General features: G+C 35.5%; 1 protein-coding gene across 1 annotated transcript in view; it reads left to right on the forward strand.

The window, feature by feature from the left end:
- The window catches only part of CNTN5 (contactin 5), a 480,323-nt gene that overhangs the window by 12,823 nt on the left and 454,840 nt on the right, over positions 1 to 12,660 (forward strand). The window lies entirely within an intron of this gene.

Below are 12,660 nucleotides of genomic sequence, written 5' to 3' on the forward strand. Positions count from 1 at the left end.
TCCCATTCTTCAAAAGGTTCTTGAGAAAGATACCCTTGGTTTTAAAACTGGAAAGAAACTGGGAGATTTACATATCAGAAGGGATGCAAAGGAATTTCAATTGCAAGTGCATTATGGTGGAGGAAGAAAGAAAAAAACAAAACAAAATAAAATGGAGTTTGTCAGTAAGCTTGGAAGAACTACAGGGCTGTCTTGGGTTTTTCATAGGGTTGACATTTTTTAAAATTTACAGCCATTGTTGTTTACCCATCTTAATTTCTGTCATTAAGGAGCATATTGTTGCCATGTTATAAGGACATCAATATGGCATAGTCTGCAATGAGAGATTTTTTTTTTTTTTTTACAAAAGCAGAATGAATTTCATCTACATGTGGCAAAATCTATAGATTTTGTTGTTGCTGCCTTTGCATGAAAGTTAGTTAGGGCATTTCCCTGATGCTCAGGTTTAATCCTTTGAGTGGGAACCTCAATTTTGATGACATAGACATCTTTTGCCAGGACATATCGGTCTTCCAGAAGTTTTAAATAATATCTGAAACTCTTGTAATGTATACAGACAGAATATAATGAACATACTACTTCTTATTTAACAATGTTTCCCCTGCAATTAAAATATCAAAAAAAACTAATTAAAAAAAAAAACAAAAAAACCCTCCCTTTATAAAAAGAGAGACAAATCCTTTGATATTTTCCCTTGGCCCTCTGAAAAATATTAAAGTTAGTTTGGGGTCAAAAAACGACTTTATTTAGAATTTGATTCTTAAGAAGTTTGTGAAAAATATCAAACGGTTCTAAAACACTTGACTAGATAAGATCACAAGTTATTATGAAACAATACTTAATTATTTGACCAAAGTGATATCAAAAGATTTCAAAGGCAAATCAGAAGGTTAGCTCTCACTACTGAAAAGATTCAGTTTTCTTAAGTAATCAAAGACCTTAAGTGAAGACAACATAAAACACAGGAAATTATTTTGATAAAACATAGTCTTTGCTTTCTTGATAGATTATTTGAAAAAATAAACCCTTCAGCAGATGAAAGAAAATTAAATTTTTGTTTTACATAAATACACCTTTGATATTAAAGTTTAATTTTTAAAACCCTTAAGATTCACTTTTCAGTCAGCTTAATTACACAGACAAAATTCTCTCTTTATGTCTTTCTTTTCAACATTTTATGTGTATGTAGCTTGTCCTTCAAAACCAGAAGTTCTCATTTAAATAAAATTAATTTCTCTTAATGAATATGCATCTGCATTCTTTATTCTTTCTCTTAGCCCAGAACACATCTTACTGTCTATGTATACACATATTAAAACACATCTTACTATCAATTACATATATTAAATTTTTTAATCTTTAAAAACATTTAATTTTAGTAAAATCTAACAATTAAACAATAATACACTGTCTTCTTTATTAGCTCTCTATGGCTTGGAAAGCTGATAAATTTTTTTTTTATTATTTTTGGAAACGTGTTTTCTCAGAGCAAATTCCTCATTGTGGCATAAGACATATTTACTAATAAATCCACATTTGTCTTTTTTTTCCCCCTTAAGATTTTATTTATTTATTTTTAGAGAGAGGAACAGGGAGGTAGAAAGAGGGAGAGAAACATCAATGTGTGGTTGCCACTTGAGCACCCCTACTGGGGACCTGGCCTGCAACACATGCATGTGCCCTAGATGGGAATCGAACTAGAGACCCTTTGGTTTGCAGGCCGGCACTCAGCCCACTGAGCCACACTAGCCAGGGCTGTCTTCGATTTTCTGCACTTGGAAGCCAAGGGTACATACACTTATGTTCAGTAATTAACTTTACAATATTTTTTCTTATTTGAAAATAATCTAGATATTTAATATATTTCCATCATTTAATTTAACTTAAGAAAATTTTAAGCTTTCAGAATACTGAAATAATTTGAGAAATTTATTTCAAAAGTTTACCTAAAAACGTTTTACCTTACTTACATATAGTTAATTTACTCACTCTTAATTATGTTTGGATTACTCACAAAAAATTTATTATATCTGCTAATTTTTCTTAATTACAATTTTTTTAAACATAGATAGCATGAACCTATTTGACTACTGTTATTGAACAGAAAGATTTTTGTCCACCCAACACCAACAGAGCCAAACACTAAACACCAGGAGCTGCAGTGGAGAAAGATTGCCTCTTCTATTAAGGGTGGAGTCTCCCAGGGGGGTCGGGAAAGTAATAATGCTCAAAAGCTCAAACTCCTTGATAGAGTGTACGTTACAGACTATATAGGGCAGAATGGTAACCATACAGAAACCTTATTGTCTTTAATCCATATTTTCATTTTATTTCGATTTATTTTTTCCTTTGACTCAAACAGGCCTCACCTAACACCCTGACTCACCCACCTTCTTTTCCTTTGCTAAATTATTAAGCCCTTGGGACAACAAGGCTGTGGTCAGTATCTAGTAGTCTTAGGAACAAGGTCCAGGGTCTATTGACTATTGAGACAGAATTTTCAGTCAAACTAAACATAATATCTTGGCCTCAGTTATGTTTTAGCACCAGACCCAGGAAAGCAAAACAATCCCACAAAACAAATCCTTGCGAAATTAAACAGAATGACTCCATTGCTGACATCAGGGCCAAATGCAATGATTAATTACCCCCAGCACCAACCAATCAGTAGAAGCCAAGATCCTAACTCTATTAGTCACTATGATTAATGAATTTTTCCCCCTATGCATTCCGTTCCCTGGATGCCACTTTAAGCTTTCAGGTTACTGCAATAATTTGAGAAATTTATTTCAAAAGTTTACCTAAAAATTTTTCACTTTACTTACATATATTTAATTTACTCACTCTTAATTATGTTTGGATTACTCACAAAAATTTTATCATATCAGCTAATTTTTCTTATTTACAATTTTTTAAACAGAGATAGCATGAACTTATTGGACTACTCTTATTGAACAGAAAGATTTTGTCCACCCAACACCAACAGAGCTAAACACTAAACACCAGGAGCTACAGTGGAGAAAGATTGCCTCTTTTTCTAAGGATGGAGCCACCCAGGGGGAATGGGAAACTAATAATGCTCAAAAGGAACCAGGTCGTTGAGTGTGAGCTACCTGTGACCCGGGCCATGTCCTTAATAAATCCATATTTTCTTGGCTGCAAACTCCTGTTTGTGTCTTATTGGGCTCTGATGCACACAGGAAAGTGGACCCCTTAAATCTGGTAACAAAATCAAAAGACACCCTGGTTAGGGAGTTCAGGACTGTGTTGGAGGCTCATTGGTTGGATGTGAGATAAGGGTAATAAATCCTTTTTTCAGGACTTAAAGACAGTTCTGAGGTCTGCTTCTGTGTCCCTCTGTTTGGTTTCTGGAGAAGGTAGACAGGGAGCTGCTCCACGTTAAGGATGAGGAGCTGAAACATAATTTAGTTCAAGGTGTTATCTTTAGTCTGCCAGAGATCCAGACCTTATGAATGTGAGTCAGGTTTTGGCTCTTGTTTTCTGCTGCTTGAGGGGTGCTGATTATCTCGAGGAAAGGCTAGGCCTCTGAGGAGTATACAGAGTTTAGAGATTGAGAGAGACAGAGATGTGATTTCTAGAACTAGGACTTAGAGCTTGGCTTCACTAGTAAACCCAGGTAGAATAAAGTTGTTTATCTACATTATATGTAATGTGGATAACTCAAAAGACATCTCTGTTTTAATTAAAATAACAAATTTAAACTAGCTTTATTCACTAAAGATTATTTTAGACCACATAAACTTGAAAAAAGTATTTAAATTGTCTCTTTCTGAGAGTTTAGAATGTTCAATCTTGACAAGCACTCGACTTTTAACCCAATTAAATGGAGCTGTTCTGGAAATGCCATCTAGATATAGAAAAATACCACGCATTTACAACATACTGTTGATATAAGAAACATCCAAACCTGTAGAGAATTTTTTTGAGCTTATTTGAGCCACACTGACGATATATGATGGGGAGCAAGATCTAAAATGCTATAGGGAATAACAGTTTTGCAGCTTACTCTATGCATTTGAGGTTAAGGCAGGAACCTAAGAAAAATTACGTGAGGGTGGAAGAAAGCAACACGGGGATACGATCACAGGGTAGTTAAGGTTTTGTGCTCTCCTGGGAGTGGTCACCTGGAGATTAGATTACGGTTTAGTTAAGAATATGTGCTCTCTAAAGGAGTCTGACAGGGCGGTCCGGTATTAGATGGAGGGGCTTGAAAGGGATGTTTCAAATGTAGGTTAACCTAGATACACAGAAACAAAGGGCAGGGACTGCTTGAGGCAAAGATAAGCCTGTCTGTGAGGAAGTTTTATGCCCGGGGAATGACTGCACACCATGACCTTCCCAGATAGGAATTTATGGTCAGATCACCCTGTGAGGTTACTTTCCAAAGAACCCATTTTCCATCTCTAATATGAGAGAACACATATAGACACGCACAGATGCAAACAGACAGCTTTTTGTCAAGAGACAGGTATGATAATGCAAAACTCAATAGTTTATAAAAGAACTGTATGTTCCAAATTTTGTTTTGGCAACTGGAACAAGTTAAATTTGTCTCCTCAGCTGGTTAAAGCTTAGCTATATTTGTGGAGAAGACATTTAAGATTTGTATTTGTCTTTGACAAATCAAGTTATAAGTGATCTTTCGGCCTTTTTATTTAAAAAAATGACAATTATCTTTTTGAAATTTGCATTTTAAAAAGATGGCTTAGACAAGACTTCCTGGAGAAGACCAGGTATATATACATACCTATATATATATACACACACGAGGGAGGACACATAAAAACCTGGAATTATCTTCTTGAGTGTGGGGCCCTTGTAGTGCAAGCTTCCCCCAGTAAGTGAGTGTTCTAGGAGCCTATCTGTATCCGTGTACCAGCTGGCACTGTTGTGAGAGGCTGCATTCAGCATCAGTGAAATATTTTTGAACTCTCAATACATCAATACATTTTCCCATTTCATGACGGGGAATTTATAAGTACATCTGCCCATACAGCTTTGAGTATTCAGCAGTTTTTGACCAAAAATGGCATTTCCCATGCCTTACCCTCTCTATTCATCTGATCTTGCCCTGAGTAAATTTTTTTTCTTTCCCTGGATGAAAAAAATCTTCAAAGGAAAACAGTTTGCCAATGTGGAAGAGGTGAAACAAACAAACAACTAAACACTAAACACTAAAAGGCATCTAAATCAAAGAGTTCAAAAACAGTTTAGAGCAATGGAAAAAATGTCTCGATAGATGTAATATATCAAATGGAGAGTACTTTGAAGGTGACCGATGTTTGAACACATAAGAATAAATATACAATTTTTTTCTAAATACATTTCAGGATTTTTGGTTGCCCCCACCTCCAGGACATTTCATAGGCTCAGGAAAAGAAATGCTATCTCCTCCTAGAAGTTCTTGGTTTCCTAAGGCTAATATTGACAAGCCCTTCGAGATGAGTAGAGGAGGTTTTTAGGTTTTTGGAATGGTAAAAAAGGGTCAGTGGACTTTGGATCATTTGTGGAGCCACATCTCTGGTCCTATGAGGGCTAGATTTGTACAACAGGGACTGTTGGGGTTATTTTAGTACCTTAGAGAATTGGGTTGCTGCCTAAATGGCATTAAAGGACTGACAAATTCATCCACCAAGTGTTGCAATGATCTTTTCTCTCTGGGTACATTTAACTTAGGGCAGAAGAACTAAATATAAGAAAAAAAAAATACAGGCTCTAAATATCAGCTTCCAATTTGGTCAAATCTCTGATCAAAAAGTTATTAAATCTTTTCAAGTGTCTTAGTAGTTTCCAGTACAAACAGTAAATATTGCTGGCAGTATTAAACCACCCCATGGAGCCAAGACAGTGCAAAGATTACTACTTTCCCAAGATCCATAGCTCCTGCCAAAGACAATCAAAAGAAAAAACAAACAGCCTGTATGTGCCAGACAGGCAGAAAGCCAAATCAAGTTCTTAGGATGGAAAACAAGTCAAGAAAGAAGACAATAGCTGTCCCTGGGAGAAAATGGATAAATAACCAATTTGTCTGGAGTTGGAAATGAAGGGAAGACATGAAATTTTATTTTCCACTTTTACTGGACTGAGAAGATAATCCATTTACAAAACATATATATTCGAGAATCCTCCATAGGTTTCAAAAGTTCTTTCCCTGTGGTCTTTGATTTACCAGTGAAAGATACCTGAGAGGGATCATACATAGCCTTACATGGTTTTATTTTGAATAGATAACTATTCAATAATCTTTTCACAGTGGAAAGGCAGTTCAGACAGAATTATTAGAATGAGTACTCAAATGAAGGAGGATAAAGAGGAGCAATAGAAGTTATGTTAGACTTTTGCTATGAATCTTTTAACAACACTACTTTAGAATTTTAAAACACTTTGCAACTTCTGCATGACAATTAAAATAGATTTCTCATTCTGTTGGCACAATTTGAGAACCCTTATTTTCAAGTGCACTTAAAAGATTATATCTAACCAGAATTCTCCTCCCAATGGCCATTGCAACTCTAGGCGTCTCCAGCAAGATGCTCTCTCCTTTGCAAATAGCAGTTTCTGGGACTCTCGTTCTTACACATAAAATAAGCAAGTGTTTCAAAAGGTGGCACACTCAGTGTTTGGAAATAAAGGATGCCATTTATCAATATTCACTAGAAGTTCTACTTTTGGACCCAGTCAAGCTCAAATTGAATCCGGCCTGATCCCAGACCGAGTTCTTAAGTTAAACCCAATTTAAAATTCCACTCCTGCAAGAGGCTGAAACAGCAACTAAGTTAGGTATTAACTTTTGGTTTGGTGATGTGGTTTAGTAAGAGTAATTTTATTTTGGTCTGTTGTTTATTTTTTTTAACAGCAGTATAGTTAATTTTTGTTCACATATCTACTGATTTTATGTCCAATACACTTTGAGCTATGTTTTAATTATGATTGATGAAGGACTAAACATTCAAAGAAACATTTTGTGAGAACTAAACTACTTGGAAAGATTCTAGAAATGTCAAATTAGGTTGTGGTACCAATCACAAGCAAACTCATGCCACATGATTATGCCAATTGTTGCCATGTGAGGCATCATCTAAAAATGTTGACATTTAAATTGTATTTAATCATTGTGCTAGCATATTAAAAACGTTTTATTTTCCAAATACTTATACATAATAGAAGTTTTTAATTTCCATTAAATGTTCTGTGAAAGCTGTTATCAGGAGAATTAGGGAAAAAGCCTGAGCTTTGGAGAAAATGTTTTTTAAAAGAATATCTGATATAGCCCTTGCGAGTGTGGATAAGCTGGTTAAAATGTCATCCTGTAAGCGAAAGGTTGAGGGTTTGATTACTGGTCAGGGCACATACTTAGATTGCGGGTTTGATCTGCAGTCTAGGTGCATATTATCCCCAGTCCAGGAAAATACAGGAGGCAGGCAATCAATGTTTCTGTCTCACATCAATGTTTCTCTCCCTTCCTCTCTCTCTTCCTCTCTCTCTAAAAAGCAATGAAAAAAAAGTCTTCAGATGAAGATAAAGAGAAAGAATATCTGATATATGACTTTTATCTAAAATATAGACAGAATTCTTAAAACAACACAAGAAAACATGGGCCAAAGGCATTAACAGATGTTTCATCTGAGAAGACACACAGACAGCAAGTAAGCATGTGAAAAGATGCATCACATCATATGTCATCAGAGACATACAAATTAAAACAGTGAGATAATTCTATATACCTGTTAGAATTGCCAACATCCAGAACACTGAAGACACCAAGTGCTACTGAAGATCAACAGGAACTCTCATATGTTATTGGTGGGAATACAAAATGGTACAAGCACTTTGGAAGACAGTTTGGCAGTATCTTACAAAACTATACACTTATTATAACCCAGCAGTTATGTTCCTTGGTATTTATCTAAAGGATCTGAAAATTTAGGATATCCTTTAGTAGGTGAATGGATAAATACTGTAGTATATCCAAGCAATGGAACCTTATTCAGTGCAAAAAGAAATGAGCTATTAAACCATCGAAAGACATGAAGGAAACTTAAATGCATACTATTAAGTGAAAGAAGTGAATCTTAAAAAGCTATACACTTTATGTTTAAACTATGTGATGTCCTGAAAAAGGCAAAACCATGGAGCCCGTGAAAAAATCAGTGGTTGCCAGAGATGGGGAATTGGGACAGAGATGAATACACAGCACAAATGGCTTTTAAGGCACTGGAAATACTCTGAATGATATCAAAAAGATGAATATGTCCCTATACATTTGTCCAAAACAAGGAATGTACAAAACTAAGAATGAAATTTAACATAACTATGGATGTTGGGTGATTATGATACGTAATACATGTTTATCTTTGATTTAAAAAAATGTACTATTCTAGTTAGTGACGTTGATAATGAAAAAGGGTATGTCTGTGTGAGGGTGGGAAGTATATGAGAAATCTCTACTCTCATCTCAATTAAACCTAAAACTTGCTCTTAAAAAAAGTCTTTAAAAAATCCTGTTACATTAACTCTAATGTCATAGTCATCAGACAAATGCATTGTGATTTCTGTTCTTTAGGCATCATTATTTTACAGATGACATCAGATGGAATGTACTGTCATGTACCCTCAATGACATTTCAGTCAATGACAGACCACATATATGGCAGTAGTCTTGTAACATTCTAATGGTGTTAAATTAACTGTAAGAAATAGAAGAATATGCGGTCAGGAGGGATTTCTCCCCTCTCTCAAAGAGCCATACCTGTGGGGTTTGACAATAGATTCTCTTTATCTAAGAGCACCTCAATTTTGGGTGTACAGATTACCTCAATTTTGAGCCACTGGCCTGTTTTATCACAAATGAGCCTGTCCCCCAACTGCTACATATTCAGAGGGTGCCACAGCTCTCCCAGATCTAGTCTGACAGTCTTCAGAATACAGTGTAACTTCTCTGTTAAGGGCCTAAGATCCTGTGCAAGGACACAGGTTCACAGGAGTCAGCTTAACACATATTTATTAAGTGCCACTGCCACTTTAGTAAACACTTCTGATAGTGTGGAGCCAGCCTGCCCTTGTATTTTGGGAATATTTTCAGGTTGTAATTATGTAAAACATAGATAAGTTTTATTTCTTCCATCAATTCAATGCTGGAGAGACCCCTTTGTGTAAGATAGGATCGATGGAGACAAAAACAAATTCCCAAAGTCAAAATACTGGATCCTCGGTTTTGCACTCTCTCAATGTCAATTACCCTATTTTTTGAAAAATGAATACCACAAAGTTTCCTAATCTGACCACTGTTCCAATTTACAATAGCTAAAACACATAGCCATGCAATCCATTATGTTCCTCTCTCTATCTTGATTTCTTTTTCCTGCAAATCCTGAGGCCATCTTAATACCCTTCCGACCATCATGATTATGGTGATCTATGCATTATCCAGTGTGTTTCTCGTAGATATTTCCAATGAATCCAGCCCACATCCCTGTCCATGGAGCACCACTGACAGCTTTGACATACTATCTATAACCCCGTTGAAAAGAAACATGGGGACGGCTTGTGGGAGAGTGTTTATCAAGTCTCCAGTAGTATACAGTAATGTCCAAGGCCTTCACATTCACTCCCTATTCACTTACTCACAGAGAAAGTTCCAGTCCTGCAAGATTCATTTATGGTAAATGCCTTATGCAATTGCCTACAACATTCAGTACAGTGACATGTACTGGTTTGTTGCTGACAAGCAATCATATAACCAAGGTGTGTAGTGGGCTATACCTTGTAGATTTGTGTAAGTGCCCTCTATGATATTTGTGCAATAATGAAATTGCCTACTGACATATTCCTTAGAATGTATCCCCATCATTAAGAGACACATGACTGTATTAAATGATCAGAACTATGAGATACTCCAGTATTTGGTATAATTTGGTTCTACTCCTTTGTACTTTTGTTCCAAATGTATGTTAACATAGCTCACAATGGTAAATAAAATACAGCTAGAAAAAAATTAAAACTCATGAAAATGAAGAAATAGCAAATATTTGAACATAAAAGGGAGGCAGGCTTCAAATTAAAGTGCCTATTCATACCTGCTTTGGGTAATTAATGGTCAAGGAAATTAAAACTGATCAGTTACATATTTCTCAGTGTTTCAGTGTTTAAAAAGAAGTAGTAATTGAGTAGAAGCATGGTTATTGTTGACACTAAGACCAGACACATTTTTCTGGAGGGTCCTTATTAAAAATTAATTAATTGATATAAAGACCAGTGACCTGAACATTATTCTTATTGGCTACATAACAGTGAATTTCATCTGCTTCAGCAAAGGTTGATGAAACCCAAGCATCAACAACAAAGTGAGAAGTAATTATTCTAAAAATGTGCTACTTAATGTTTAATATATATACAATCACTTGAAATCTTGTTAAAATAAAACCCTTTCCAACAGATCATGTGTGGGGCCAGATAATCTGCATTTATAAAATGCTCTCAGGTGATGCTGCTGCTGATGATCTATGGGCCACACTTTGAGTATCAAGACTCTGACTGGAAACCAGTCCAGTTTTATGTCATTTAACTCCTCTGCTAGTCTAGATTAATCCATATTTAGAGTATCAGGAAGAATGTAAAGTCTGAGTATTTTTTTTTTAGTAATCCTTCATAACTATTTTTTTCTCATCTGAGCACTTGATAGATCTTGGCTAGATGTGACTTTGAGTTTGTTGTTTTTGACAAGAGCCTGAAATAACAGCTTTTGTCAGGTAATTCCCTTTAGCCTTAATAGAGAGTAAAGCTGGGGTTGACATGCTTTTGTGAAAAATGAGAAAACTAATCGAGCCTGAATACAAAGTCATCCCTCTCTTGCTCACATTTAAGCTTAAAAGTACCCCAGGTAGTAAGATTTTTCTAAGAAATGTAAAAACCCAATTTGTAGAGTAATTTGGAAAAGCAATTCCACCTTTGTATGTACAACTTGGAGAAATTCTTTCACACATGTTCAAGGAAATATAAAAGTATGCTCAATGCAATATGTTTAATTGCAAAAAATTAGAAACAAGTAGGTGTCCATTAGAAGGGAAATGGATACATAAATTCTATTTTTTTATTTATTGAAAACTTAAAATTATTGAAATGAACAGACTGTATCTTTATGAGACAAATGTATATACCTCAAAATATTATGGTTATTAAACAAGAACAGTTATAGACTATTACATATAATATGACACAACTTATGTAAAAATACAAAAATAAAAATAATGTATACTATTTTTGGTTACATATATGTGGTGCAATTTTACAAACATGAACATAGGACAGCAAGTTGTCTATGGTGCTTCCCTCTGAAGACAAATGGAGAATGAGACCAGGAAAATAGTCCCAGGATAGGGTAGAGAAACGACCTCCACTGTGTGATATTTCATTTCTTAAAATAAAAGATGAGATTAATGTGATGAAAACTGTAGTATGTAGAATCTAAAATGGCTCACAATAATGTCTACCTCCTGGTATTTACTGTGTTATCACTTCTCCGCCCTTGTGAGCTGCAGGTAGTGACCTGCTTCTGGAAAACAGGTTATGACAAAAATAATGGAATATGACACTCAACATTGGGCTGCAAAAGACTCTGGCGTCCATCTGACTTCTCTTCTAAAGAAGGACAATTAATTGGGACCCAAATACACAAATCTAGGCTGCCTAGAAAATAATACCAATCTGTTGAGATGATCACAGGAGAACACAGAAGACTAAAATAGGTGAAATTTGTGGAAAAAACTTAAAATTATAATATTGAAGAGGAATCCTTGGTAGGAAATTTAGAAGTATGGTGAGGATATCAACAAAATGAACAAAAGTCATATTTTTGTTATCTCATGGTCTCTCTGGGTCAGGAAAGCAAATGTGGCTCAGTTGGGTCCTCTAGCTTTGTGCCTTTGAACAGGTAGGACTGCTGTCTCATTCCAAGGCTCAAATGAGTACAGATCTACCTGGATCCTGTCAACACTCACTTGACATGATTGTTGACAGGATCCAGTTGCTGAAGTTTGTTGGACTGCGTGTTCCAATTGCCCAAGGCCATTCCCAGTAGGCCGCACCACAGATTAGTTTGCAGAATGGTAGCTGACTCCCAACAGCAGGGCAAAGCAGAGCAAGAGAAGGCAAACAAGATGGCCACAAGGAGAATACAGCACTTAGTCATTGACACTTGATTGAGGAGAGGAAGCGAACACAGTCAATGAGTAAAAATGTTTGAGCTAGGCCCATAAAGGAGAGGACAAGCATAGCAGTACCTGGAAGGAGAATGTTGCTCATTGGAGCTGAGCAATTAGAGAAGTCCTCAAAAATTATTTTATTTTTAAGCTGATATTGTTAATTTGGAGAATGACTATGGTTACTCTTCAAACTGTTCCACAAACCAAGAAATATCTAGTTTATTTTTTAAATTGAGTTGTTAATAACCACTCTAGTCTTTTGAATATAAGTAATGTAACTTAAATGATTTAAAATTTTTACTAAGGTTTAAATTAGAAATTCTTATAATAATATAAGTTAATTCGGAGCCTTTAGGAGTCAGCACCTTAAACACCTGCTAAATATGTCCTATGTCCGGCTTTTGGATTTTGTAATGTAGACAAGGATTAACCACTGTTG

This window comes from Pteronotus mesoamericanus, unplaced genomic scaffold (assembly GCF_021234165.1).
Source record: "Pteronotus mesoamericanus isolate MK-2021 breed Mesoamerican mustached bat unplaced genomic scaffold, CSHL_Meso_final scaffold_36, whole genome shotgun sequence".
Classification (NCBI taxonomy): Eukaryota; Metazoa; Chordata; class Mammalia; order Chiroptera; family Mormoopidae; genus Pteronotus; species Pteronotus mesoamericanus.